Source organism: Mustela nigripes, chromosome 7, assembly GCF_022355385.1.
Source record: "Mustela nigripes isolate SB6536 chromosome 7, MUSNIG.SB6536, whole genome shotgun sequence".
NCBI lineage: Eukaryota > Metazoa > Chordata > Mammalia > Carnivora > Mustelidae > Mustela > Mustela nigripes.
This window is the reverse complement of record NC_081563.1, coordinates 6896328-6922231: the sequence shown is the minus strand read 5'-3', so window position 1 is coordinate 6922231 and position 25904 is coordinate 6896328. Positions and strand designations below refer to the sequence as shown.

General features: G+C 51.9%; 1 protein-coding gene across 3 annotated transcripts in view; it reads right to left on the bottom strand.

Moving 5' to 3' along the window:
- Positions 1-25904, bottom strand: part of HPCAL1 (hippocalcin like 1) — a 110020-nt gene that overhangs the window by 61139 nt on the left and 22977 nt on the right. For 2 of the 3 annotated variants that reach the window (XM_059405148.1, XM_059405147.1), the window contains exon 2: positions 4437-4514. The exons of the other annotated variant lie outside the window; for it this stretch is intronic. The gene's annotated coding sequence lies outside the window, so the exon portion shown is untranslated. The remainder of the gene's footprint in view (positions 1-4436; positions 4515-25904) is intronic. 3 annotated transcript variants of the gene reach the window in all.

Below are 25904 nucleotides of genomic sequence, written 5' to 3'. Positions count from 1 at the left end.
CTCTGGGGTTGGAGGGTGAGGCCCCAGCTACCCAAAAGGGCCTGGAAGGTGGGGGTCGGGGCTCATGGTCTAGAACCTTCCTTCCACGGCCGCAGGGCTATAGGGGAGAGGCTCTATCTACCTGGGCAGAGGGCCAGAGAGACAAGGCCCCATGGCTTGGTGGCTCCCCAAGAAGCAGAGAGCAGAAAAGTCCCCCGTGCCCACTCGAGGACTTGCTGCTGCCACGCAGGCCATCAGGATGGCGGAAAGGAGAGACAGCAACCAAGCCTCCTGGTTTCAGTTTCTCAGCCACGGCTCTGCAACACCGTGCTTCCATCCTGAGGGCTGCCTGGAGTCCCTCGCTGGCCAGTCTGCATCCCTGCTGCTGACCGGTCGTCATCCGGGTCACCTGGCGTTTCCAGAGACCGTATTTCCAAAGGCTCTCTAGATGGTTATGGCCGCGCTTCACCCCTGCTTTTCTCTTCATACTTTCTACTTAAAAAAATGGGGCTCGGGACGCCTGGGTGGCTCAGTCAGTTGGGCATCTGCCTTCAGCTCAGGTCATGATATCAGGGTCCTGGGATCGAGTCCCGCATCAGGCTCCTTGCTCAGCGGGGAGCCTGCTTCTCCCTCTGCCTGCCTCTCTCTCTGACAGATAAATGGATAATATCTTTAAAAAAGGGGGGGTGCTCAACCCAGCAATCCCGACACCCAGACATCACATCTGTCCCTCATTTATAAAGTGGGACCAGAGGCATTGCGATCAGGGACACATGTAGCCAGAAACTGGAGCCAAACCCTCTTCTTTCTTACAGCAAATCCCCGGGGCCCCAGAGAAAGGCTGTGCTCATCAGAGCTGCACACAGCAAAGCCGCGTTTGAAACGTGGAAGGAAGCAGGCTCAGGGGAAGAGAACGGGCAGGGGCTATGGCCCCAAATTACAGCCATGTTTCCCCCCGAGGGGCAGAAGCTCTCGGGGGTGCAGACCTGGGGAGGCGTAGCCATGCCCCCCTCCGCCACCTTCCACCGTCTCGCTCCCGGCAAACGCAACACCACGCTTTCTCTGCCTAAAGACGAGGGCACCGTTTCCTACAGGAAGACAGGAGGGGACTGTGTGGAGGAGAAAAACACCGTTTCTTGGTTTTCTTCTCTCCACTGCAGGCGGGCAAATGACAGGAGGAAATATCACTGTCCTGCAGACACCTCTCGGGGAGGGAAGGTCACGATGTTTAAAAGAACCTGCTGGTTCGGAGGCGGGTCCCCATCTAGAGTGATCCAATAAAGAGGCAAGAGGCACCTGCGCTCTTCCTAGCACACTCCTTGGAGGAAACACATCGCGAGCGACGGTGTGAAACCGATCAGGGCAGAACCGCGCAGCGCGGAGCCTCCTTCCCGCATCCACCCGCGGGCATCCGCTGCACCTGTGGCAGCTTCCTGGCCACGGCAGCCCCGCAGAAGGTGCGAGACTCAGCCTCCTGGCACAGCTCACGCCCCCAAGGAAGAAGTAAGACAAGCTAGCGCTGCCACGTAATAAGGAAAATGCACGTCCGAGGAGGAGCCTGGGCGAGACCAGGAGTCATAAATTCCATGCCCTGGCCCTCACCTGCCAAAAGCTCTCCCTCGTCTCCTCCTCCACCCCCCAACCCCCCGGACTCCTGTGCTCCCAGCACACCGCCTCTGGCCCCCTCCCTGGTCCTCTGGACGCAGGTCCCTGAACAGACGGCCTGGGAACACCAGAGCAGGTGCTCACCCAAGAGTCGAGAGATCACTCTTATAAACAGCTTTGCAAAGAAGGTTATGTGAGGGTTTGTGGGATGGAAGCAGGGCCGGTGCAAGACCCCCGAACGTGGTCAGGCCGGAGGAGTGCGCAGGGAGAGGCCCACACAGGGGCAGAGCAGGGCAGGAGCTGGACCTAGGGGAGGTGGGCGGCTGAGACCTGGGGGAAAGCCGGGGCCACGGGGCCCAGGACCCCATGGGAGAGCCCTGAACAAAGGTGAGGGTTTTACCATATACCCACCGCTCACTTTGTACCACCAACCCCGGGTGCCCTTTCCTGATGCCCATGCCCCAGGGTGGTGTGGATAGAGGGCACAGACCGACTATGGCACCAGACGGAGCTGCGTCCCGGTCCTACCTTTACAGCTCGGCCCAGCCACTTCGCCTTTCCGGCTGCCTGCAGGATGAAGGGGACTGTGTGCGTGCTGCCACATCGGGCACCTGGCACAGAGCAGTGCTGCCGCTGCCCCCCGCTGTCCTGGCCTGCCCCTCCCTGCCTCAAACTTCTCGGCTATCCTTTGAGGCCTAATTCAAGCCCCCCCACCAGGTCCTCCCAAGCTAGAAGGGGTATCCCACGATGAACTTAGGCGCTGTGTGTCTTTAGGAAAGTTACCTAACCTTGCTGGGCGTCAATTTATGTATAATGAAACAAAGACAGTAAGACCTGCCTCGGAAGGTCACTGCTGGAATCAGAAGAGCAAATGAAGGAAGGAATAAACAAGTAAGGAGAGGAAAGGGCCTGGCGCGGAGCGAGCATGTGACAGGACTGAGCAGCGACGTCAGGACTGAGCCCCTCGAGGGCTGGGGAACACAGACCTGGGCCCATGTCAAGGACAGGCACGAGGCATGGTCTCCTCCCCAGCTCCTTTCACAGCATTTGGGGCAGGATGGACGCTCCGTGACGCAGATGGCCGGGGTTGGGGGGGGGATCTCCACGCACGCGTGTTGTCACTGCCCCTGCGGGGGAGTGGAGAGCAGATTTCCCAAGCCCGAGGAAGCCCGGAACGTTGGAGCTGGTGCCTCCGTCTGGCCGGGGGAGGCCCACGCAGGAGGGAGGGCGGTGGAGGGCGACCCGGCTCCTCAGGGAGGGGGAGAGCCCAGCCCTGCACCTGGGAGACGCTGTGCCTTCCCAGATGTGAGGCAGGGGCTCTGAGAATCCCAAGCCAGGGGGCCTGACCCCAAAGGGTGCTTCCAGAGGGCAGAGAAAGGCCAGGTGGGGGTGGACTCAGGGCAGGGCCCAACCTCCCTCTCCCTCCTCCTGCTCTCTCGCTGTCTGTCTCTGCACCTCCCGCACCCCAGCCCCGCATCCCTTCCTCCTCCTCTGTCCCCCGTTAAGTGGAGAGCAGCGCAGGCCCTCCGCTGTGACCGTGCAGTTGGGCGTCACGCAGAACGTCTTCAGGCTGCTTCTCTCGCCAGTTATAAACAAGCATGTTTTGCCGAAAGGCCAACATCATCCCACTCCGTGCAGTTGCTGAGGTAAATTACTGGTTTGTGACTAACGTTCCTGGGGAAGAGAACGCACTCTCCGAGACTGCGCGGCACCTCAGCCAGGGGCTCCTCTCGCCAAATAAGAGAAAACAGGTACCGATTTCCTGGACCCTCAGAGCAAACCCCCACCCCCCACCCTGCCACACATATGGAGCCAAAGGAAACTTGCATAAGGTCATTATTTATCTACTTAGAAAAAATGCATACATCTGACGCGGAGTTTAATGCTCCCGGGCCTTTGCAGAACGCAGAACTCGGGCCTTTGCAGAACTCGCTTCTCCATCTCCCTGGGCGGGAAGCACATAACAAAGGAGGTCAAGCCCTTATCGATTTTCCCAGCTAGCCGTGGGGTGTTTCTCCACAAATTTACACAGTTGCAGACAGTCTCCAGGAAGAGCTGTCAGGACAAAACACTCAGTGTTGCTCTACACTTCCTTTTCAGTGACCAGTTAATGCTGTGACTCTCCTGCAAACTCCTATGCACCCTTCAATGCCCAATCAAAATGCCCTCCCTCTTGGCTGCTACCACCCGCCTCAAGAAGGTGTCCCACCACTGCTCCCCCCTGGCTTTCAGAAGGCCAGTGCAGGGCCCATCTATCTTCTGACCTCCCACGAGCCGGTGAGCTACAGGGGCACAACGACACCGTCTTCCCCACCGTGTGCTCCAGAGCACCTCTCCAGATAGGCCTGGTGCGTGGAGGAGGTTCAGAGGGCTTGACAGGTGAAGGAGCTGGAGGCAAGAAGAGCAGTTTGCAAAACTAGGTCACGTCACAAGTTTCACACTAGGCCCATGCACAGGGCTGCACCTTTAGGATCAGAAGCCCTCGGAAGTCTAGGTCACTTGTATGATAAGCCCCCATCCCTGCTCCCCACCCCGGAGCTATGCAAGAACCCAGAGAAAGGCAGAAAGAAGGTCTGAGTAGTCAGAAGCCTGACCCTGCCTTGACAGTGCGGGGCCTCAGAGTGTGAGGCTGGTGTCGCCTGGCGAGCCGGCAGCCTCAGTTTACTCCTCCGTGCAAGGATGACACTGATGCCTCCAAGCCCCCTTGGCAAGGGAACCTGTAAGGTGCCAGGAGGAGGTAACAGCATTAACTGTTATCTGACCCAGCATTAACTTGGCAAAGTCAGCCTCGGTTTGCACCCCGAATTTCTGAGATCTGTTTGCGGGAGCTGTGGAGGGGAGGGACCACTTACAGTGCAGGGGAGAATGAAGACACTGAGGCTCCCAAGAGGTCTGTAACCGCCTGGCAGTAGAAGGCACTCAGGAAACACCTGTGGGATGAAGGAGGGAATGGACAATGAGAATGAGCGCACAGCTGAAGGACTGTGCGTAGGGAGGGGGAAACAGAACCGCGCTGGGCCTGTGAGGCTGCAAACAAAGACCTGGGAGAGTGAGTTGAGAGATGATTAGGAAAAGAACCGCACGATGTTGGAACGCACTGCAGCTGGTGGGTGAGCACCCCGTCGCTGGAAGAATACAAGCCCAGAGCAGATGAAAGACCACTTCATAGAACTATAGTACAGCTAAAAAACCCAAGCATTGCGTGGGTGCTTAGAATAAAAACTCTCTCGGGGCGCCTGGGTGGCTCAGTGGGTTAAGCCCCTGACTTCGGCTCAGGTCATAATCTCAGGGTCCTGGGATCAAGTCCCGCATCGGGCTCTCTGCTCAGCAGGGAGCCTGCTTCCCTCTCTCTCTCTCTGCCTGCCTCTCCATCTACTTGTGATTTCTCTCTGTCAAATAAATAAATAAAGTCTTTAAAAAAAAAAAAAAACTCTCTCAGTCCCTTTCCACCTGACTTCCGGCATTCTACATGCTAGGCCAGGGGTCAGCAAACCTCTGTAAAGGGCCAGAGTAAATATTTCCGGCTTTACAGGTTATGGGTCTCTGCCCCAACTCTTCAACTTTGCCTACTGAGCAACAGTTGCCGAAGATAATGACATAAATGACAAATGAACGTGGCTGTGCCAATAAAACTTTATTTGCAATAACAAGCAGGGGGCCAGATTAGGCCCTGGGCCCCTAGTTCTAGAGGGATGCTCTCGTCAAGTGAAGCTGTGGGCAAATGGTAGTGTTAGCTCCCCCCGACCCAGGGTCCAGCAGATAATACACACTGCTTTGCCCTCAGGCCCCATTTAAATCATCCTAGGCACCCCACCCCCCAATTTCTTTGACCTTTTACCATTTATTTTGCTATTCTTGCTGCATTTGCCTATGTTTGAAATTTTCTGTCATAAAAAAAATTTAAAGAGAAGAAAGAAAAGAAAAAGAAGGCTTCCCAGAATCCAGACCCACGTAGAAAGCTGACCCTCCTAGTCCTGCCATCTCTAAACCACCACAAGCCACGGGGCCCTGAACCAGCGCCCCCCCCGGGACCCCCCACTGCCAGCACTGGGACCAGACACAGCAGAGAGAGGAAGGATGACCATGTCAGAGGTTTCTCTACAAGCTGAGGTGCCTTTTCAGAGGACGCTCTTTTCTTCTGCAATCACACTTTCCCTCAACAATTTTTGCTACGAAAATGTCCCTTCTATCACAAAGAATAAGTTAGATGACAATGTTTTATGCCCTGATGTGACAAAAGTTAAAGGCAGCAACCCTATATGGGCCCTGATTTATTAATTAATTTTTTTGTTTGTTTGTTTTTGCCAGTTCAGATCCTAAAGTCTGAGAGCTCCTACCCCCTCTTTGGGTCCTAAAAATGAACTTTCCCTCAGGCTTCTCTTCACACCCCAGCCTCACCCCTCCAAGACCCAATCTCTCACATGAAGCACCTGTGTGATGTCCCCAGGTCCTCTGCTACCCCCAAGGATGGCTGCAGCCCCAGGGTGCCCCCAGCAGAGGCAAAGGGGTGCAGGGGGTCTGCCTTGCCATGGGATGCTACCCTGACCTCACGGTCCCATGCTCAAGGCATGTGTTGGTTCTCAAACAAACCTTCGAGGCTAGCAAGACAGAAAACTGAGGTACAGAAAGGCCAAATGACCCGCCCACGTTCCTCCAGCAAACCAACTGCAGGCAGAGAAGTGTGTCTCCACTGACGGCTACCAGCCCCAGGCAGTGCAGAGTCTCTCTGCCTTCATCTTAACCTGGCCCACCACTCATCTAACCACCCTCTGACAGCAGGACTGATAGAGCATCATCTTTGCTTAGTCTGTGTTTTCAGTGACTGGTTCAAATAAAAAATTAAGTGTCTAACCTGCACACAATTTTTTTTTTTAAGATTTTATTTATTTATTTGTCAGAGAGAGAGGGAGAGAGAGCGAGCACAGGCAGACAGAATGGCAGGCAGAGGCAGAGGGAGAAGCAGGCTCCCTGCCGAGCAAGGAGCCCGATGTGGAACTCGATCCCAGGACACTGGGATCATGACCTGAGCCGAAGGCAGCTGCTTAACCAACTGAGCCACCCAGGTGTCCCACAATTTTTTTTTTTTTTTTAATGTCAAGAATGGTACCCATCTTTAAAGAACTTACTGGCTGGTCAGAAAGACTAGAAGATTCTTTTTCTTTCTGCTCCAGAGAGTGCAGAGAGCTGGAACCTTCCACATCTGGAACATTCCAGAAGGCCTGGCAGATCAGGGAGACTCCAACAGTGCTCCTGCTGGGAGCGCCAGGCCTTAAGCTCCTTCCACACCTCTCTGTGGAGGCCTGAGCTCTCAGGACCCCTCAATATTGAAACCAGTTCCCCAGAAGACAGAGAGGAAGGGACATGCCTGGGTCTTGCCCCAGCACGCATGACCTGTGCCAATGGAACTAGCTGCCGACGGGGGATGAAGTCAATTGTTTCCAGGATAATTAATTTAGAATCAGACACAAACCTACTGGGAAATCAGTCCATTAACAAAGAGGCTCAAGACCAGAATGGGGAAGTTTCAGCAATATGTGGGCAGGAATCAAGGTATATTCTATATCCTGAGGGGCTTAGGGGATTAGGGAAGGAACAAAGTCCCAAACACTGCAAGGGGACCTCCATGCAGAACCTCCCTCTACTGGAAATCGGAGATGGGGAAACGGGAAGGGGTCGGAGAGGAGAGGTCGAGGGTGTAGTGTGGATAGGCAGCAGGGCTCCTGGGGTTTTGTTTTTAAAATAGTAGCTTTCTTGGGGCACCTGGGTGGCTCGGTGGGTTAAAGCCTCTGCCTTCGGCTCAGGTCATGATCCCAGGGTCCTAGGATCGAGCTCTGTGTCAGGCTTTCTGTTCGGGGAGCCTGCTTCACCCCCTCTCTCCCTGCCTGCCTCTCTGCCTACTTGTGATCTCTGTCAAATAGATAAATAAAACCTTTAAGAAAAATAGTAGCTTTCTTGAGATACGATTCACAAAGCACACAACTCACAGATCTCAGGTATGCAACTCAGTAATCGCACAGAGTTGTGCAACCATCACCACAATCAACTTCAGGACATTTTCATCTCCCTCAAAAGAGACCTACACCTATTAAGAGTCACTCCCCCGGTCCCAGCTCTGGGCAACCCTAATCTACTTCCTGTCTTTACAGATCTGCCATTCTGGACATTGCACATAGGTGAAATCACATAATCCGTGGTCTTTCATGACTTACTCCATTCACTCAGCATATTGTTTTCCAGCTTCTTCTGCTGTATAGCACGTGAATGGGATTTCCTTTTCATTGCCAAATAATATTCCACTCTGTGGATCTAACACATTTTGATTACGCATTCATCAGCGGGTGGACACTTGGCTTGTCTCCACACGTACGAGCATGTTTCAAGGGGATGTGAGTTTTCCTCTCCTTGGGATGTACACCTGGGAGGGGAACTGCTGTGTCATGTGGGAACTCTCTGTCTAAACTTGTGAGGAACTGCCAGGTTCTTTTCCAAAACAGCTGCACCAGTTACATACCTACAGCAGTGTTGAAGTGTTCCAACTTCTCCGAGTCCTCGCCACCACTTGCATTTATCGGGCTTGTCGACTCTAGAAATCTCAGTGGGTGTGAAGTGGTATCTTGTGGTTTTGATGTGCATCTCCCTGATGACTAATGATGTCGAGCATCTTTCCATGGGCTTGTACCATGGAAAATGCCTGTTCAAGATCTTTGCCCTACTTTCAATGGATTATTATTTTTTTAATACTAAGTTCTGAGTTCTTTATTCTAGGTACAAGTATAGAATACATGTGACTTGCAAATACTGTGTTCCATTTTGTGGGCTGTCTTTTCACTATCTTGATAGTGTCCTAAGTAGCACAGAAGTTTTTAATTTTGATGAAGTTCTATTTGCATATTTCGTCCTTTGGTCATTTATCCTTTTGTTATTATATTCAAGAAACAACTGCCTAATTCAAGGTCCAGAAGATTTATACTTATTTTTCTCCTAAGAGTTTTATGGTTTTAGCTCTTACATTTAGGTCTTTGATCCATTAATATTTATAAATGGTGTGAGGTAGGGGTCCAGCCTCATTCTTTTACATGGGACTATTGATTTGCAGCAGTACCATTTGTTGAAAAGCCTATTCTCTATAGAATTATTTGCTACCTTTGAAAATCAATTGACTGTAAATATGAGAGTTTATTTCTGGAGTTTGAACTCTATTCCACTAATCTACATCTCCCTTTGTGCCAGTACCACACTGTATAGATTACTATTGCTTTGTAATAAGCTTTGAAATCAGGAAGTATAAGCCCTCCCACTGGGTTTTTCTTTTTCAAGACTGTTTTGGCTATTCTGGGTTCCTTGAATTTCCGTATGAATTTTAGAACCAACTTGTCAATTTCTACAAAGAATTCTGCTGGAATTTTCATAGGGAGTTGTGCAGAATCTATAATTTGGGAATGGTGCACTCTTCATAATATTAAGCCTTCTGATCCATGAACATGGGATGTCTTTCCATTTACTGAGGTTGTTAATTTCTTTCAAAGTACATTGTCAGTTTCAGAGTAAGTCTTGCACTTATTTTGTTAAATTTATGCCCAAATATTCTATTCTTTTTGATACTACTCCAAATGGATTTATTTTTTTCATTTAATTTTCAGGTTCTTCACTGCAGTACACAGAAATGCAATTCATTTTTTATATCGGTCTTGTATCCAACAAGCTTACCAAAATTGTTTATAAGCTCTGAGTGTTTTTAGTGGATTCCTTAGGCTCTTCTATATGCAAAATCATCTTGCCTACAAATAGTTTTAATTCTTAGTTCCCAACCTAGATGTCTTTCATTCATTTATGGGGTTTTATGTTTTTGGTTTGGTTGCCTGTGGTTTTTTTGTCTGTTTGTTTGTCTGCCTAACTGCTTGCTCTCTTTGATTAGAACTTCCAGTACAATAAGTGGCAATTGCGGCCATCCTTGTCTCAATTCCTGATCTTAGAGAGAAAGCTTTTAGTATTTCACCATTAAGTATGACATTAGCTGTTATGTGTTTAATTTAATTTATAAATTTCAGCCTGGAATTGATAACTTTGTAAGACTTCTCTTGAGTAGTTAAGAGATTCTTAAGGAATCATGTAAAATGTTCTATATGTAAAATGAGCACAGATGCCTCCCTGAACTGCCCTTGGACTATGGGATGTTCAGCATTCCCTGTGAGTAACAGGGCCTGCCGGGTGCTTGGGATGGGGGCGGGGGGGGGGGGGTGCTGGTCTCCAAATTCACCAAGACTCAGCCGTGCTTGTCCTCAACCCTGCCTACACAGGCTGTACTTATGTAATTACATAACAATTAAATTTTATGTAAACCATTGGGATAGGAATTAAAAGGGAATTGTTTTTAGGGAACAAATGTTGGATATTTGGGGACGATCACTGCTAAATTAGGCATGGACAAAAATCACTGTTGATATTGGGAGGGTGTTCCCTATTTCACTTGACAGAAACAGAAACTGAGAATCAAAGAAAGTAGATGGGGCATTAAAAGGTACTACAAAAAAGGTCCAGGAGACCCATAATACAAGAGAGGCGTTGGTCTTAAATCAGGGGACAAGTGGAACAAATGCACGTTTTATGTTAAAATAAGACGTTCAGGTATGTCTGCATCATTTTTTGATCCCCTCTTTACTGATCTTTTTCAATCAAGCAACTCACTGCCAGGGCCGATGGCACTGGAAGAGGGCTTCTTCTGGGACACAAATACAATGGCGGTTACCTGGGAAGGTGTGACAAGATGTCACTTTTTTTCTATGTCCCTTTTACCATTTGGCTTTTTCAAAACATTCCAGTGAGTATGCATTGCTTTTACAGCAGAGAAAATGTGTAATAAAATACTTTTTTTTTTAAGACCCAGATTCTATTACTTCCTGCTAACAATGGGAAGGAATCCAGAAGTGCCACCCTGTCCTGGCCAGCATTGCTTCTGGAGCCAATGAAGCACCCCAACGTTACGAAGGTCAACAAGAAATACAGAAAAGGAGCAATACAGAACACCAAACTAATCAGGATTCTCTGGCTCAAGTGCATTGCTATTTTCTTTGCAGTTAATTAACACTGAAATCGACTCCCTTGGTTTGGCTGGAGCTGAGAGAGGCCCCTCCTCGGAGTTCTTCGGTTCACCTGCTGAAAGGCAGGCTTGCTTTCAGAAGAAGGTTCAAGTAACCCCACACCAGGCAAATCTCGGTTTCCTGGGAGAAGACCAGAATTCAGAGTGTTTTTGCAGAAACACAGTATTTCTGCTTCGCTCCACACCGGATGAAGCCCTCCCCATACCTCATCAGCGCAAATCATCAGCCATCTGGGGTCTCTGGTTCTCAGCTCGGCTGCCCGTTACCCCAGTGCGGGGGACACTCTGCAGGGCTCATTTACTCCAACTGGCTCAGGACTTAGGCTCCCTCAAAGGGTGTTAAGGAGGTTTGTTTTGTGTTAACAGTCTCAAGAAGACAGATCAGCCTCCCGACAAAAAACAAGAAGTCACAAGGGGCGGTGCACGGTGGGGAAGGGGGGCAGGCAGACTGAGTTAGTGCTGGGGACGGAGGGAGCACCTCCAAACGCTGGTCCTGAACGAGACACACGGGCATTTGTACGTCTGTCTCCTCCTACCTCCTGGCCATCTCAGGACGCATGTTCCTACAGGACAGCAGGGGAGGCCAACGTTGCCCCCCAACCACGTACCCCGGCAACACCTGCACCCTCACTTCCTCTGAAAGAAAGGCACAAACAGAAATGTGCCAGGGCCTCGCCCTGACCTGGAGAGCTCTGAGGGCCCCACGTGTGCACACGTCAGACACACTCAGACTCACACTTCCATCTGTGTCCACAATTACTCCTCGTGCTTTAGGCAGACAGATCACCTCTGTGTGTGCAAGTGTGTGTGTGCGCAAGCCATGGCAGAAACCTTCCAAACATCACCAAATTCTCAGTGGTCACCCCTTTGGAGGGAGGGGGTATTGTACAATATGAATTCATTTCCTACTTTAATTTTTTAAATATTCTACTGTGAATATGCATCTATCACATTTCTGTTCAGAAAAAGTTCAAGTGCACAATCTTCTTAAAGATTTTATTTATTGATTTGAGAGAGGAAGAGCACAGAGGGAGAGTCAGACTCCCCAATGAACAGAGAGCCCCATGCAGGGCTCGATCCAAGGACCCCAGAATCATGACCCAAGCCAAAGGCAGAAGCTTAACCGACTGAGCCACCCAGGCGCCCCTTGGTGCACAATTTTTAAAAAGTCTTTCTAAGACAAGTAGCACGGACAGCCTCCTAGCAGGACCCACTAGTAACCTCGCCTGGATCCCTTCGCAGCACTGAGCACAAGGGCCTCCATGTTACATGGGAACAGAGCAAGGACGAGCGAGCCCACAGAGCAACCCAAGGTCGCCTGGCCAGCCCAAGGTCAAAGCTGGCCAAGGGGTGTCCTCACACCTGGGAAAAGTCTTCTCTGGTGTTTCCCGAGGGCAGCAGGGAGCACAAACAGGAGGAGAGGGAAGAATGGGAGCCTCTTCCGCGCAGCGAGCCAGACGCCTGCCCGTCTTACTCATTTGATTATAAAATATTTCTGAGCCACCAGATGGTCTAACAGCGGCTGCGGATGCCCAGATACTTTTCTTCATTTCTCCGCACAGGGCTCCATTTCAGGGACCTGAAGACTGATATCCAAGAAGCTGTCCTGGAGTTCCATGAAGACAATAACAGGAGAACTGAAGAAACGCCGTGCGGTGCCCCCGCTTCCCCGACAGGAGTCTGTTCACGCTTCCCAGATCAGCGGGCCTTAGGCTAATCCCAAGACGCCGGGGGCACTCGGGCAGCGCCTGCCGGGGCCCCTTCCCGCGCAGCCGGCCCGGATCGCAGCTCTCTTACATAATTAATCCCGGCTCAGAGGCACAGCACTCCGCCGTCTGGCGCAGGGACGGCCGTGGGGGGAGCAGACATCAAAGACCACATCTTCCTTGGCCTCCAAGATCAAAGCCGCGGGGTTGATGAGTTCACCATAGCACTCCCTCTTCTGCTCGGCTTGTCCTTTTTTGTTTCTTGTTTTAGTTTTTAATAAGAGACCCTTCATGCCTGCTCCTTCAACAGCTCAATAACCTAGTTAAAAACACAACAGGTCAGGGCTTTCCACGGAGGCATGAGCCGCGCTCAGGCTGGGCTGCGTGTGACTTCAAAGAACGGATGCCCTGATGTTCTCAATAACCCAGAGAGCCGCGCGGGTCTTCCTGAGCCGGAGGTTGGCTCTCAAATTACTTGCCTAGGAAGAGTGCGGCCCCAGGCCATTTGTCCAGTCTGCACCAGAGAGACCCAAGACGGACTCTTTCTCTCTCTTCTCTGGTCCCCCCACGCCCTTCACCCCTGACCCACCTCCTAACAGGAGAACAGCAGAAAGACTTCATATGCCACTGCGACTGATCTGAACGTCCCTCCGTGAGGATGCGTTTTGTTTCTGGCCTTTGGCTTTAGTTGCTTCCAGCTAGATCACGCTGAGACAGCAGGGGCCTCGCTCAGTCCAGGGTCTACAGCCAAAGGTACCTGCAGCTTGCCAACCTGTCCCTCAGATCCTTTACCCAAAGCCACTCCTCACCCTGAAAATGCTAGCCTTCCAGAAACCTCCAAATCCAGAACCAGAAGAAAGAACCCTGGGAAAAGCAGGACTGGCTTACGCAAAGTCAGGGGGCAGACACTGGGCTTACTCCCCTGCCTGGTGGCCCACCACCCTCTGCCAAGAGTCCTGGGGGCGATCAGGTGCAGTCAGTCCTTCACACCCTAGTGAGAATTACCAGCAGGTTTCACTCCTCTTGCTCCAGAACACCACTCTCTGAGGATGGGCCTTAGTGGAGGGAAAGGGGGGTAAGTAACAAGTGTGCTGTGTTTTAGGAAGTGGGACAGGCCTCCACGGGCTGCTGGAGTGTGCACCTTACGAAGGAACAGTCTCTAGCAGGAGGGACACACTAGGGGAAGCAGTGCAAAGAGGAATAAAAAGGAACAAATGTTTCTCTTGTCCTAAAACTCCGTGATTCCCAACCCTGACCTTAGGTAGGGGCAGGGAGACAGCTCCTCCTTCCCTTCTCCCTCCCGTCCCCGGGACCCTGACCCAGCGGACCATCACCACAGCCGGCCACGCCCCGGCTTAAGGGTCTACCTGCCCATAAGGGGGGATGGAGGCCGTTGAGAGGAGAAACAAAATGGCCACTACAAGCCACAGCCTTGGATTCAGGCCACAGGACAGACACAGAGAATCCTCAGAGGCCAGGCCAGAACGTTCTGGCCCAGCCCCGGGAAGGCAGACGGCCCAGCCTGGGAACAAACTGGTCCTTGACCAGTGACAAAACAAAACTCAGCTAGAGAAAGAAAGAAAGAACCACAGAAGGAAGCTTATCAAGAGGCTTCAACATATCTGGCTCCTCGCAGCCCAGACACCTTAGCATATGCTGTTCCTTATGCCTAGAATGTGCCCGCCCCAACTTCTTCCCGTGCCAAACATCTAGCATCCTTAGAAGCCCAGGAGAGCGCACCTCCCTGGGAGGCCTCCCTAACCCTGCCCAGCCTGGGCTAATTCATTCCTCCAGGAGCTCTCTGGGCACTTGTTCCCGTGAGCGGTATTATTTGTGTACCCCCTCCCTGACGGGGCTGGAGTCTTTATCACCCGAGGCCAGGACCCAGAACTATCTGGCCTGGCACAGGGGATGCTGGGCTGCGGCCTTGGAGAGAATGCGGCGGTGAGCCCTCCGCTGCACCCCCACCCCCGGGGAGAAGGAACACAGCCCCCACCTCCCACACTTGCTCAGTGTGGAGTCACAGAGTCCTCACCAGCCATGAAATTCCATCCTAATTCACACCGAATCCCACCTAAATGACACCAACAGCACTGCTGTGAAAGGAAGGACCCCTTCCTTTAAGTTCAGATTTGGGGATCTCTGCGAAATATTTGCATTTTCTCCAGGGTAATCGAAGGGGGCTGCCCCTAAGACAGTGGCGCCATTGGCAAGGACCCCCTGCTCCCTCCACCTGCCAGCCCCTGCTCCAGCTGCTGGCCCCACCCTCCCTCGGAGGTTATAACAGCCAGAGCAGCCCCAGAATCACTTCCGATTTTAACAAAGCCAAGGTCTCCCATTCAGGTTTCTGGGTCTCTGGGTGGCTGCCAGCCTATCAGGGAGAGTTCCTGTTTAAAGACCCCAGACCCGGGGTGCCTGGGTGGCTCAGTGCCTTCAGCTCAGGTCATGATCCCAGAGTCCTGGGATCGAGCCCCACATCGGGCTCTCTGCTTCACGGGGAGCCTGCTTCCTCCTCTCTCTCTCTCTACCTGCATCTCTGCCTATTTGTGGTCTCTCTCTGTCAAATAAATAAATAAAATCTTTAAAAAAAAAAAAAAAAAGACCCCAGGCCCCACAAGCCCTCACCCTAGGGTCACCACCAAACGTGACAGAGAGGGACTGATGGCGCCAGGATTTCCATTACGAATCCAGACCCCTGGGTCGTCGGCAACCCAGGCTGTCAGAAAAACTGCCCAGGACAACCCACTGAAAGCATAACCTTCCTGAGATCCTGTCTCTAGATACATTAGTGTAGCGGGCCATCACATGGAATTCATTTGTAGTTTAAGACAGATCCAATATAGCATCTAGAATTTATAACAGATGTTTGGGGTGTGTTTGGGGGTGGGGAGGAATGATTTCGCCCTGAGAACAGAAATCTGAGGGTTAATTAAGTAAAATCATCATGATTCTAAAAACACTTATTAACCCAGAAGACAACAAACAGGACAGGTACGCAGATACCCAGATACCGCAGAGGAAAGGGGCTACAGGCATTTGGGCTGGCTGGGGGATGGGGCCAGGAGGAAATTTACAGGGCTTTGCAGGACAACCAAGCCCCAGAGGAGCATCCCCTGACATCTGGAGTGAGAGCCTAAAAGCAAAGCTTTGGGCAGCAACAGCATGGGCCTAGCAAGCTCAGCCCCCTCTGAGCCTGCAACGGGGGGAACAAATGGGGTGCCACACCCGCAGGGGGGTGCCACGCCCCCCTACAGCTGGTCTCTCAAATTTACCCCCCTTCCACCATAAGCGCTATTCTGAGTTATCCAATAGGAAAGACACACTAATAACCAGAACATCTCTCCACCAGCCTCCGGAAAACATCACCCTTTACCGAGATCGTGCAGTTTCTAGCAACAGGCCCTACCATATAACACTATTTCTTTACATGGTCAGAACACTCTGGACGCCCACACTGAGGAGCTCAAGGAATAAGGAAAGGAGGCGTTAATATCCTTTCCGTTCAAGGGAGGAAACTGGGCTCAGAGAGGTTAGACAACACCTGCAAAAGCCATGCAGCCAAGGAGGGACAAAATGTCACAGTGAGGTATGTGGGACTTCTGCTCTGCAGGGAAGGGGAGGGCGGGCCAGAAAGCAATGCAGGCACCCACCCCTCACTTGATTCTCACATTTTTGAAAAGTCACAGGATGAGAAACCAAGTGACGTCACACGTGCCCACAGACTCTACCAGACTAACAGAATCTGGTGAATGAACCCTTGGCATCACAAAGGCCAGAACCACCAAGAATCCCCAAGTTGTGGCCTTTTGACTCCCCGCCCCACCCACCCCCCCATCTCTCAAGCCCAGAGCTCTTGCGATAGGCAAAGAGGGGAGTGTATCAGCCATGGCTGGGGACACAGGAACCCCGACTCCTCAAGGGTTCTGGCAGGAGGAAGTATTGGTCACAAGTACCCCAAGAGGACCCCTGACCCAGGGGACCCGCCCCGGCAGCCTGGTGCCTAAGCTTCACCATCGGAAGAGGGCGGCAAGCTCCCTAACTTCGCATGCTCTGTACCTCGACCTTCCCTTCTGCACTACGAAGAGAACAGCCTCCTACCTCACCATGTCGGTGTTTAAAACTTTTTCTCATAAAAAACCTGCCAATACACAGAAAAGAAAGAGGACTAGTACCATGAGTGCCAGGAACCCATGACCTAGCGTCAGAGGCCAGTACACGGTGCCTCTTGTCCTCTCTTGGGCACATTCCCTGCCCAGCCCCCCACGCCCCCCCCCTCTCTCCACCCCGTCACCCCCCATCCCCCCTTCCTTGCTCTGATTAAGTGAGCCCGCACGACGCCACCACAGCCACACTCCAGGCGGCCTCCGCCACCACCACCACCACGCATCGCTGTTCTGCCTATGGACGGGGCCTCTGACGGGACCAGACAGAGGTCCACCTCTCAGGGACACTTCAGAACTCTACAAAACACAGCCAGTCCCAGATGGATGATGGCGCCACCAACACTTTCTGACCTGACGGTGTGCAGAGGCCAGCATTCCGTAGAATCTGGACTTTGAGTCTGAATTTGGGTCTTTCCGGGGCTGGCAACACAATACTTGGCAGCAGCCGCGGCTCCCAGGCCGCCGCAATCACAGGGGCGAGTAGTCGAGACACGGACAGCCATGCTGCGTCCCCAGAGCCATTCTGTTTCTCACGTTCAGGACAGTGTTCAATAAACTACAGGAGATGCTCAAACCTCGGTTTCAACACAGGCTTCGGGTGAGAAGACTTTGCCAGCTGTCAGCTGACGGAAGTGTTTGGAGCATGTTGAAGGCAGCCCGGCAAGAAGCTACACCGTCGGACAGGTCCGGTGTGTTAACTGCACTGGCGACTTGCACTGGGTTGATCGGGGACATCACCTCACCATCAGCAGAGGATGATCGGCACAGGGGTGGGCTCTCTGGACAGTGCCCTCCAAAAACACGGTGTCACGGGGTCTTGCCGAGTCACAGGTCATGACTGTGCCTTACCATCTTCATAGCCCGCTGCCCACACAGGGCAGGGCCCAGAGAAGGTGGCCCAACCCTCAGCGCTACAGCTCCGCGAGCACCTGCTCATGCCGGCTGATGCAAACATCACCTTGCCGAGTCCGTCCTGCCCCCTAGAGTGGCAACTCCCCCGCTTTACCAACAGGGAGCCTGAGGCTCAAAAGGATGAAAATCACACGACAACTAGACCTGTCGGATTTCGAAGTTCGCATCCTGTCCCCTTGTGTTGCCCCTAATCACATATCAAAATATTGTTCATTATCATTCCCTTTGCTTTGTTTGAGAAGACACAGTTCTGCGGTTCCTGGCATATCCACAAGGTTGTGCAGGCATCACCACTGCCTAATTCAGAGCGTTCTCGCCTCCCCCAAAGACAACCCCATCCCCCCTCACCTCCGGCCCGGGCAACCACTGATCCACTATCTGTCTCTTCAGACTCGCCCATCCTGGATGTTTCGTATCAGTGAAATCTTACGAGATATAGGGCCCTTTGCGTCTGGTGTCTTCTGCGCAAGCTCCCTGTCTTCTAGCCTCATTCACGCCGAAGCGAGAGTCAGCACCTTGCCCTGTTTACAGCTCACTAACATTCCATCGCACGGATAGACCACACTCCGTTTATCCGTGCACCAGCTCAGGGATCAGAACACCACTGCTGTGAACATTCGTGTGCAGGTCTGTGCGGACGTGTGTTTTCTTGGGCACAAACCTGCAAACAGAGCTACGGGTCACATAGTAACTCTATATACTAATTGTTTGAGGAACACTGCTCGATTGTTTTTCCAACGTGGCTGCCCCAGTGTACATCCCCACTGCCCATGAGAGTTCTAATTTTTCCCCTTCGTCACCAACACTTGTTACTATCCGTCTTTTGGGTTCTGGCCCTCCTAGTAGGTGACCCCTTTATGGTCTAGGCATCCACAGCTCACTCCGCACCTCTGGGAGATCTCACAGGCTCCCACAGTCAACATGGAAAGGAGGCAGGAAAGAATTTTACTTTTTTTTTTTTTTTAAGATTTTATTTACTCATTTGAGAGAGAGAGAGAGAAAGAATGAGCAGAGATGGAGGCGGAGACAAAGGGAGAAGCAGACTCCCCGCTGGGCCGGGAACCCCATGCCAGAGCTCAAACCCAGGACCCAGAGATCACGATCTGAGCCAAAGGCAGACACTTAACCCTCCAAGCCACCCAGGTGCCCCAAATTTTATATTTGACAGATGAGCCAATGGCAGGCCCAAAGACAATGAATACCGTGACACAAACATCACCTCAATCTCAAAGCAATCCATTCCTAGCTCAGCTCCCTCCCCTGGTCTGGAGACCAAGCAGAGGCATGAGGTTCAACGAGGGGCTGAGGAAGGAATGTGGCATTTCATTGGGCCCCGCTGTGAGGTTTACTTCAATTGCAACACGTACCCATCACACGCCCCAGTCCCCGGGTCCAAAATGTGCCACTTCCGGGAAAGAGGCTTCCTCCTCGATAAACAAGCATCTGTCTTCAGTTCTGGGGGCTAACAGGATTTATAACGTTCCCTTACGTTTTCTAATAATAGTAAATCCCCTCCCCGGGTCCAAAGATGGTCAGCGATACCTTAATGCCGATTAAGCCAGTGTCGCCAAGGCCAGCTCATCCTCGGAGGGCAGGCTCTGATGGGTTTCCTCAGCGCAGGGCCTGGGCCAGGCACCTCTCGGAGGGCCACACGGCCAGCCACAGGGCACGTCAGCAAACAGAGCAGGGGCTGGGCAGGGGGGAACAAAGGGGTTGGGGGACTTTTCGACACAGACTCCAAAAGCCAGAGGGGCAGAGGAGGAGCCCAGTCCTGACTAAGAGTCAGGGTCTCTCCTCATTACTTGCTGTACAATCCCGGGCAAATTTCTCAACCTCTCTGAGCCTCGGGCTTCTCGCTTGAGAAAGAGCAAGAACATCTGCACCACCAAACCTCACAAAGCAGCTACAAGAAGTAAATAAAGTTGTTATAGTCATGGTGGGGGAGAGGGGTTTGCAGGGCAGTATTTCCACGCAATAGTATTTTTTTCCTTTGAAAATGAGTCATCGGGACTAATAATTATTTATAATTTCACAGCAGGAATTCAGTAACAGTGAAAACCTGACATAATAAAGAGCAAAAGCTTTACAAACGTGCATGTTCCTAATCTAGCAATTCTACTTCTAAGAATCTTGAGGCCTAATGACACGAAGTGGCGAGGGCAAGGGGTTTAGAAACGTTCATCACAGCACATGGAAAATTTTACTGCTCAAAATTGTCACTGACCGGGATGCCTGGGTGGCTCAGTTGGTTAAGCAGCTGCCTTCAGCTCAGGTCATGATCCCAGTGTCCTGGGATCGAGTCCCACATCAGGCTCCTTGCTCAGCGGGGAGCCTGCCTCTCCCTCTGCCTCTGCTGCCACTCTGCCTGCCTGTGCGCTCTCTCTCTCTCTCTCTCTCTCTCTCTCTGGCAAATAAAGAAATAAAATCTTAAAAAAAAAAATCATCATTGACCTTTCCCATGGGGGGAGCGATACTTCTCACCCCACTAACATCAGGCCTCACCATATGGTTTGCTTTAGCCCCTGCAATGTGAGGGGGAAGAGAATGGCCTTACGATCCAGCAACTGCACTACTAGGGATTTACCTAAAGGATACAAAAATACAGATTCGAAGGGATACCCGTGTAGAGCAGCATTATCTACAACAGCCAAACTGTGGAGAGAGCCCAGATGTCCATCACCTGCTGAATGATAAAGAAGGTGTATATACTACTCAGCCATCACAAAAAAAAATGCCGTCTTGCCATCTGCAACACCATGGATGGAACTAGAGGGTATTATGCTGAGCAAAACAAGTTAGAGAAAGACAAATCCCTACAATCTCCCTCGTATGCAGAATTTAAGAAAGAAAACAGGTGAACGTATGGGAAGGGGGAAGAGAAAAAAAGGAGAGAGAGAGACAAGCCAGAAGAGACTCTTAAGGACAGAGAACAAACTGAAAGATGCTGGGGGGGTGGCTACATGGCCGAAGGGGACTAGGAGGGCACTTGTGATAAGCACAGGTGTTGTAGGTAAGTGATGAATCCCTGAATCCTCCAGACACCAGTAGTGCACTGCATGTTAACTACTGAAATTTACTTGAAAGAAGAAAGGAAGAGAGAAGAAAAAGAGGTAGAGGAGGGAGGAGGGAGGAGGGAGAGGGAGAGGGAGGAGGGAGAGGGAGAGGGAGGGAGAAAGGAGGGGCCTTGCCGAGCGGCACAGGCCATCTCCACTTTGGAGAGAAAGCTTAACCATCCTGTTGTTCCACCATCTTTTCTCTCTCCAGCACGAAACCAGCCATGTCTCACAAGGGCTGCTGTGTCAGCCTGGGCCCCAGGGGGACAAGGGTGGAAAGCGGAGCCACAGCCAACAGTCATGTAACCTGAGTGAGAGAAAACCTACATTGCTGCAAACCAGAAGATTTAAGGGGTCATTTGTTACCAGAGCATAACCTAGCTGACTGATACACAGCCACATTCCTACTAACGCAGAACGGCAAGCAACATAAACCACCAGCTAAATAACAAAATACGTACTGACAAATAACATACTGTACGTTATAAGATATATTCAATGTTTATATGTGTTACATGTGTGTTATATACAACTTATATTTATACATAAGTACCTGTATATCTTACTAGATATGTGTGTGTATATATATGTATCTCTACGATATGAGGTCAATCAAATGTTCAGTTAGTTCAGAGCTAAAAAACTGTCTGCATACAAATACGTTCTCAATATGGTATTAACTTAAAAAAACAGAGTATGAAATAGTATTACTGACCAAGGATTAGTCTCCATAATATAAAAATATCTATAAATCGATAGGAAAAAACAACGTACCCCCAAAAAGAAACTGGACGAAGGAAAGGAACATGCCGGTCACAGTGAAGGAGACAGCAAATATGCTGAAAAGGTGTTCAACCTCGCTAGAACTCAGGAACGTGCAAATTAAAAGCCCGTGAGATACTGTTTTAAATGCATGAGATCCACGGGTTAATACACTAACATTGGAGAAGACCAGTGCTGGAGAGGTGTGGGGAAAGGAACCTCTTACCCTTATAGTGGGGACAATAAGCCACCGCAAATGCCATGAAGATGGTTTAAGAACCAGTAACAGGGAACGTGAGCAGAGGACCCAGCAGCTCCCCTGGTAAAAACTCCGAAGGCTCCAGGAACTCTAATGGTATGCTCATGCTAGTCACTGCTGTGTAACACAGGATCCCTTCAACTTTGCAGCATAAAATAAACACTCCTATATCACAGGTCCTTCAGGTAGGAATCTGGCTGTGCCTTAGCTGGGGCGGTGGGGGTGGGAGGGCTCTGGTTCAAGGTCAGTCATGGGGTTCCAGCTCGGTTTCCGTCCAGGGCTGCTAGGCAGTGGTGGAGGGTCGGGGTGGAGCACTGCTCTGGGCTCACTCCCATGCATGTTGACAGCCACCCCACAGGGTGCCCTCACCATGTGGCACCTAGCTTGATGCAGCGCAAGGGACACAAGAGAGGGCAAGAGAGAGCACCCGAGTTGGCTACCGCAGTCCTTTTATAACCTAATAAGGGGACATCACAACACTCTGCTGTTTTCCATTTTGGAATCAAATCAGTAAGTCCGGTCCACACTCAAGGGCAGGGGATCCCACAGGATGCCGGGATCAGCGGGCACCGTGTCCAAGGCTGCCTTCTGGGGCACTCAAGAAAAACACAGCGCTTGCTACAGCGCTCTCTGTAACAGTAAGAAAAAACTGGACACAACTTGGGAAATGCGGTTTATTGAGACAAGGGAACGCTATCCAGCAGTTAACAAAAAGAGGGAAAAGAAGACCATGGACCATACCTACATATCACTACGACTGACCTCAAAGACAGTGTTAGACATATCGTCAAAGGCCAAACTACAAAACAACATGAAGAGGGCACCTGGGTGGCTCAGTGGGTCAAGCATCTGCCTTTGACTCAGGTCATGATCCCGGGGTCCTGGGATGGAGGCCCGCATGGGGCTACTTGCTCAGCTGGCAGCCTGCTTCTCCCTCTCCCTCTGCCCCTCCCCCTGCTTGTGCTCGGTCCTCTGACAAGTAAATAAATAAAATCTCTTTGAAAAGATGTGAATAATAAGTAGATTTAGGATTATTTCTAACACATAGAAACTAATGTTTGTTTAAAGCTCTTACAACGCCTGTGGCAAGAACCCAAAACATGGATGGACACAGCTCCAGTCCCTCAGCAGAGGGGCACCCTGAGGAAGGGGCGGACAGAGAGGAGAGGTTGGGCATTGGCGGGCCTGTCACGTTTCTGGGTCTTTATAGAACAGTAAGTCAAAATGAAATGAAACTATGATCTTTTTTTGCTAAAATATATATAAGTTTTATTATACGTCTCTATAGGACATCTATAAAGTCTGGACACAGAGGACACTCTTTAATTCTTTTACAGATTAAAGATGACCTCGTATGTATCTGCCTACATTTCCAGAAATCATGGATACCATTTTGTAGACAGAAATGAAGCTCAAGGGGTACACAACGGAAACCTATCAAGGATTACATGAGGGGGGGTGAGTGCTTACAATTTTATAAAGGATCTTTTTCCCTTTGTTTTTCTGTGTTTGCCTATCTTACAAAGTGATGCAGAATTTTGTGCAGGAAAATGAAAAATTTCTCCAAAGATTAAGTCAACACAACAGTAAAATGGCCACAGTTGATACCAGAGCACATGAGTTTTGAGAGCATAAAGGAATTCCAGTTTACAGGGGAAAGTTTGAGGGAAAACACCTGCATCTTCGGAAGACACGGGGCCCCTGGAAGCTCATCCTAGGCAGCAGCCTGCCCCAGGGATGGCCCAGGGAAGTGGCACCTGTCATCAGGCCCCCGGGGAACTGTGTGAGAGGCAGCAGCCTGGCTCCTATCCCTGCAGGGAAGGGCCTTCTGCTGCCGGTGTTGAAGGGAAGAAGCTGGCGACAGCAGCGTGCGGGCACCCCGCCCCAGCCCCCCGAGGGCTCACAGATTAGCGGGGGTCAAGCCAACTCCCAGAGCACAGGCTCCAGGGGTACAAAAGTTATGACCACCCGACTGATGCCTTCTCTGCTTCCTAAGTCTACAGTAAGAACACATTACTTTCGTCACCGGGAAACAAGTGACTTTTTAATTTTATTTTATTTTAAGATTGTATTTGTTTATTTGACAGACAGAAATCCCAAGTAGGCAGAGAGGCAGGCAGAGAAAGAGGAAGGGAAGCAGGAAGCAGGCTCCCCGCTGAGCAGAGAGCCTGATGTGGGACTCGATCCCAGAACCCTGGGGATCATGACCTGAGCGAAAGGCAGAGGCTCCAACCTACCGAGCCTCCCAGGCACCCCAACAAGTGACTTTAAAGGGAAATATCTCTACTTGCACAGATCCACAATCCCCAAGAGGCTGATGAAAGACGGAGCTCGGGCCGTCCCGCCCCCCAGAGTCCCTGCTGGCTGCCGCCACCCGCCCTGCTCCGCCAGGTCAGTGAGAGTCCCCCACCCTCCACATCTGACCACCGCAGCCCTAACCCCGTTCCTCATCCCTGACCTTGGATGTATTATTAATCCTTGGCCTATCTTGAGCAACGAGCCCCAAAAGATTCCTCCAACCCTGGCGGTCCCGATGAGCGATGGACTGTCTGCCGACTGCCCTCCCCCAGCCCTACTGGCTCCATCCCCGCTCACCTGGGCCGGGCTCTCCCTCCTGCGGCCACAGAGGCCCACCCCCTGCCCTGCTCCTGAGTCTAGGTCCCCCGCCACTTACCACGCGTGGGATGGTTCCTTCCTTGACAGCCAGCAGCCCGGCCGGGGAGCTCCGGGCCCCTCCCTGCATACGACCCCCTCCCCGCCACCTGCCCAGAGAGGAACGGGGGTCACAGAGACAGTTCCCAAGACACTGGGCGGGCGGGCCAGGCCGATGCGCCTTAAACACACGACTGGGGAAAGGTCAGAGAACATGCCTCGCGGGGAGTGAACGGGAACTCGGAGGAGACCCCGGGAAGGAGAGAGAAGGAAAAAGGCGGTTGGCTGGGGAAGGCGTGGGGGAAAGTGGTGACAGGACAGGGCTCGGGTCCCAGTGTGACCTCAACTCTGTGTGACCTCAGGCAAGTCACTTCCCCAGAATCGCCCTCTGGCATCTTCCACGGAAGCAGGAAGGAAGAGGAAGTGAGATAAGGAACCAGTGTCCCAGCAAAACGAGCCCTTCTCCTCTCCTGTCCGTCGGTCTGTCTGTTTGGTAAGAGGGACACACGTCTGCCCTGGGAGAAGAGACACACTCAGGATGCTCACGGCGTGACATGGGAAGTCCACATACAGCAGCCTGCCTCCACACACCGCCGGGCCAATCAACACTCAGAACTAAACTTTTGAGTTCAACGGGCTGAGACCTGAAACACTTCTAGGAAACGCGTCACAGCTCACCGGCAGGCTGTGATCTCTCTCTCGGGCTTGGCCATCAGAATGACCAGGTGCCCTCGCTGACCAACCACAACAGCCCAGGGCACTCAGCCTCTACCCGTTCGTTAGCTGGGCCATGGACCCCCCCCATCACCCTGCTCCCCAAAGCTGTGGTCCCTCCAGGCCACGGCCCCAGGCTCTGCTGTACCCCCGGAGCAAGCTCCCTGCCTGTCACCACGCTCTACCCGGCGACCGGTGGGGGTAAGCCACAGACACCCAAAGTCAGGCAGATGCCAGCCCCCACCACCACCACACCGCACGGTGCCTTCCCTCTCAGTCAGGCTCACCTGCCATTTCTGGATGACCACGACAGCCAGGACAGGCCAACCTGACCTCACTGACCTCCAGCAAATCCACTGATGGTTATGAAGGATTTGTTCTAGAAGCCAAAGAAGGTTGGCACGGGAAGGGTCTTAGAGATCGCCTGGGTTCGTGTTTTCAGACACTTTGGCTAAGGATTTAAAAAAGGAACTTCTCCCAGAACCTCACTAAAATGCACCCATGGGGAGTGGGGTGGGGGGCTGAGATGGGAAGGCAGGTAGGGCTGCTGGCCCCTTGCTCCCCAGTTCAACCAGACCCCATGCCCGCCCAGGGCGGACTCACACTGAGGCTCAGGGCCCGCAGCCCATGCGTGCGGCAGGTTACCGCACAGCCAGGAGCCAAGGGCGTGAAATGTCAGGTGTCACAGGGCTGCCTCCTGAGATGACACAGGTGACACAGACCTCCCCAGTGAGCTGACAACAGGTGACTTTGAGCTCCCTGGTGAAATGACAACAGGTGACGCCAGGATCCTTTCCAAGTCCCCAGAGGATCAGACGGGGAGGAAGAAGCGGCTGGAGACACCAGAAGAGCCATGAACAAAGAAGGAAACCAAAACCGTAGAAAACCCAAGAACTCACCATAGCGTGGGGGTGTTTGGCGAAAGACAAGCATGGCCTCGCCCGAGGAGCACGCCCAGAAGACAGGATGACCAGCTCGGCTTGGCCGCTGGCCGTAACGTGG